This window comes from Elephantulus edwardii, unplaced genomic scaffold (genome assembly GCF_000299155.1).
Source record: "Elephantulus edwardii isolate Elephantulus edwardi_28Jun2011 unplaced genomic scaffold, EleEdw1.0 scaffold00198, whole genome shotgun sequence".
NCBI classification, from domain to species: Eukaryota; Metazoa; Chordata; class Mammalia; order Macroscelidea; family Macroscelididae; genus Elephantulus; species Elephantulus edwardii.
In genome coordinates, this window is record NW_006399948.1 from 6,080,573 (window position 1) to 6,085,139 (window position 4,567).

The window sequence follows — 4,567 nt, forward strand, 5'->3', positions numbered from 1 at the left end:
CTTTCCATGTTCTTGTGATGGTGAATAATGCTGCAATGAACATTGGCGTAACAGTCTTGGTTTGAGCCTCAGTTTTCATTTTCTTAGTGTATATTCTAAGTACCGGAATAGCTGGATCATATGGAATTTCTATGTTCATCTTTTTGAGGAAGTGCCAAACTGCTTTCCAGAGAGTTTGTACCGTTTTAAAATCCCACTAACAATGTATAAGACTTCTTATCTCACCACCTCCCTTCCAACATTTACTATTTTCTCTTCAGTTAAACTTTTCCAATGCTAGTGGAGTGAGATGGTAGTTATCTCATTGTGATTTTTGATGTCCATCTCTTATTGCCAGTGACTTTGAGCATTTTGTCATGTGTCTCTTGGCCATTCAAATATCTTCCTCTGTGAAAATTCTTTCCATGTCTTTTGCTCATTTTATAATTGGTTATCAGTCTTTTTTTTTGGGTGGGGGGAGTAAAGGCCAAAACCATAAAGTTTGTAATAGACAAACTGGGATTAAGCTTAGAAGGCCTACCCTTTGATACAAAGGGGCTACCAAATACAGCTCGTAATGTACAATCTGAAGAGGATAAAACTGATGAATGGGGCCTTCTAAAGATTAAATCCCTGTGTGCATCAAACCCTCTATTTAACAGAGTGAAATGAAAACCTACTGATTGGAAACAAAATTTTGGCAATACCATCTCAGACAAGAGTCTCTTAATTAAAGTTTATAAAATACTCTTGGGCCTCCACCAGAAAACAAACAAACAAAAACTGATAACAAATACCAAGTGGGCTAAAAATAGATTTGATTTTTTTCCCCTAATCATAGACATCAAATAATTTCACTTGGTTATAAAATATAATTAATTAATTTTATCAGTAACCTAGTTTCCCTTTTATTCATCTCTAAAATTTATTCAAGGTGTGTCTGATTCAGGCCATGGTATTTCTTAACACTTGCCATGCATCTAAGAGCTGGACAATGAATAGAGATGACAGAAGAAGAATTGATGCCTTTGAGTTGTGGAGTTGGAGAAGAGCACTGAACATTTCATGGGCTGCCAAAAGAACAAATAAATATGTCTTGGAGATAGTGTAGCCAAAGTGGCATTTTGAGGCAAGGATGATGAGACATTGCCTCATATGCTTTGACCATGTTGCTAAGAGGGTATTTTCCTTGGAGAGGGACATGATGCTTAGAAGGGAGGAGAGTAGGTGAAGGAGAGGAAGATCCTCAAACAGGTGGGTTGACCCGGTGACTGCTGCAATGGGCTCTAGAGTGTCAGAAGTGTGAAGATGACACAGGACAGGACAGGGTCCAGATCTGCTGTTCATAGGGTTGCTATGAGTTGTACTCAACTCCACAGCACCTAATATAATTGTTTCAAATTAAGGCAATGTGTTCCAGATTGTAACAATTCTTTTTTCTTGTTTACTTCTGTAAAGAATTCTTGTATAACCATCTATTGATGAAAAGTCACATCATTATTAAATGATGAAATTTATATTTATCTTCTCTGAATGGGCTAATGTGGAATGAGGAAATAAACATGAAGATTAAAATATAATAAATATGCATATTTATGTTCCATCATTATTTGTTTTATGTTGCTGTTGTTGTTGTTATGTGCCATCGAGTCACCTGCGACTCATAGTGACCCTATGTACAACAGCCCTGAACTCCTCTCTGTCCTGTGCCAATCGCACTGTCTCTGACACTCCCATCCCAATTATCCCAGTCACTGAATCAATCCACCTCATAGAGGGCCTTCCTCTCCTGCGCTGTCCCTCCACCCTCCCAAGCATGATGTCCCTCTCCAAGGACCTGTCTCTCCTCACAACATGTCCAAAGTATGTTAGACGGAGCCTCAGAATCCTTGCCTCCAAGGAGCCACCCGGTTTAACCCTTTCCAGGACAAATCTGTTTGTTTTCCTAGCAGTTCATGGTATTCTCAATACTCTTCTCCAGCACCACAGCTCAAAGGCATTAATTCTCCTTATATCCTCCTTGGTCATTGTCCAACTCTCTGATGCATAACAGGTAATTGCAAAGACCATGGCCTGTATCAGACGCACCTTAGTCTCCAAAGAGATACCATTGCTCTTCAGTACTTTGGAGAGGCCCCTAACAGCAGACTTTCCCATGGCAATGCACCTTTTAATTTCCTGGCTGCTGGTGCCAAGACTGTTGACTATGGAGCCAAGCAAACTAAAGCTGTGTACAATCTCAATCTCTTCACCATCCATCCTGATGCTGACAATTGGTCCAGTGGTGAGAATCTTTGTCTTCTCGACATTGAGCCTCAATCCATATTGTAGGCTGCAGTCCTTGACACTCTGCAACAGGTGCTTCAGGTCCTCCTCAGTTTCAGTGTTTTATGTTAGGTTAACAGAATAGAGGTAATTAGCTAATTGAATGTAAATATTCTCTACATTTGAAATTTTGCATATATTATTTCAACATTTACAGAATTCTCAATTCTATTATATTAGCAGACTGATTTATGAAGGTAGAAAATAACCAGAGTTAAAGTTATTAATATAAAATCATACATTTAAATAATTTATGTAGCTTTATAGAGGAGGATTATTTTTTGTATACATCTCTGTGTGTCTTTGTCTCTCTCTGTCTCTGTCTCTGTCTCTCTCTCTCTATATATATATATATTTACATATGCATATAGGCAAGAAACTGGTGCAATTTCAAAGGCACATGGTTCGAGGCAACAAGCTGCTCTGAAGGAGAAGAATGGACAGTTTAATCTCATACAATTAACTGCCCCTGAAAACCCACTGGGTCAGATATGGTTTGGTTCCAAATGACGATACTCATCAACAACAATAACATGTTTTGTAAATTATTATCTAACTTGGGAGTGAGTGGAGAGCATTATGCTGAGTCAACTAACTCAGTCGCATAAGGACACATACTGTATAAAACCATTATTGTAGAATGAGTATGAGGATCTAAGAGAGCGGAGGGTGGAAACAGATGAGTGAGGCTGTGATGCAGGAGGAAGACTAAACATGCAGGTACACAATTTGTTGGGGATTGTTGTATATGTGTGAGGGAAATGGGAAGGATCTTGTGTGAAAAACAATGTATTCAAATTTTGTAAATAAACTAGTATAAAAATAATGTTAAATAGGATGTATATGAATGTATGTAACACAATTTTAATGAAACATTGTATAAAACATGATGTATATGAATGAAATATATTGTAAAATTATTATGTGAAAATTATTTAAAATATTAAAAAATAATATGCTGACCTCACTCTAAATTTAATTTATAATCTTATGACCAAGACAATAACATTAATAAAGGAAACAGTAGTATATAATTAAGGATACAGTTCATCACGAACTGAAATTTTTCATAAAAGGATACTATTTTGAAAATTTTTATTTGGAAATAATTCAGCAGTTATTAGAAAATGATTAAACAGATGTTGGTTAAAATGTAAGCTATGTTTGAATATTATATTAACATATTTAAAATGGATATAATTGAGATCATTTTCTGTATCACACTAATACTAATATAACTGGATTTTTTTAGTAAGTACATACAAATAGGTATTTATTAAATTAATTAAACTTCAGTTACAATAAAATCTGAAGTTATTATATTAGGTAGCTGGAGATATTTTCTAAAATTAAGTATAATTAATCCAGAATAAATTTTAGTTAATTTTTAACTTTTTTCCTTAGAGGTCATTGTGCACAGTCTACAAACTCAGCTAATGCTCAAGCCATTCTGATACTGAAGAAAGCAAAGACCGATTTATCTACAGAGATTGGGCTTGGGAGGTTACACAAAATTCATTATAGTTGGCAGTGGAGATTTCTTCACATTTAGGAGTCTTTATTGTTTCTTACTTCTCATGGATTTCCAGGCCCAGGCCAGGTATAGGTTGTAGTCATGTACTCACGTACCATGCTAGGTCAGCATGTACTAGAGAACAGAAAACTTAGGCTTGGGACTGGAGTCACCCGCCACTCTAGAAGTCAGCTGGCTAACTGCTGGAATGGCTGCCATCTCGATGGTTGCTCTAATTGGTGACAGGCAAGGGAAATTTCTGGGGTCCTATTCGCAGTGTGTTACTGGTCTTTTTGCCCTTCTAAAGTTGATGGGCGGCCCAGAGCCTTAGACTAAGGGTAAGTAAGAGTTGAGCCTGTGGAGACTACTCCAGGTGGTACCTTAAAATCCTGTAGAGCCTGTGGCCTGAAGCCTGTCTTTAATTGTTTTTGGTGAAACCTTCTTCTAGGTTGTATAGCCCTAGTCTGACCACTTGCTGTATAGAGACGAAACTAATGGTTGCTGTGAAGTGAACATTGTGACACTGATGTGTCAAAAGCAAGAATGGTTACCCATGGTGGAACTCCCCAATGAAAACAAGCTTGGAAACAGGAGTGACGTCTACTTCTGAAATAGCTTGCCTCTGGAGAACCTATAAACCTGGAGAAAGGACAAAAGTTATACAAGTGTCCAGGTCTTTCCTTTATAGGGTCACTATGAGTTGTCTATAACTCAACAAAACATAATAACAATAACACTAGTCATTGTGTC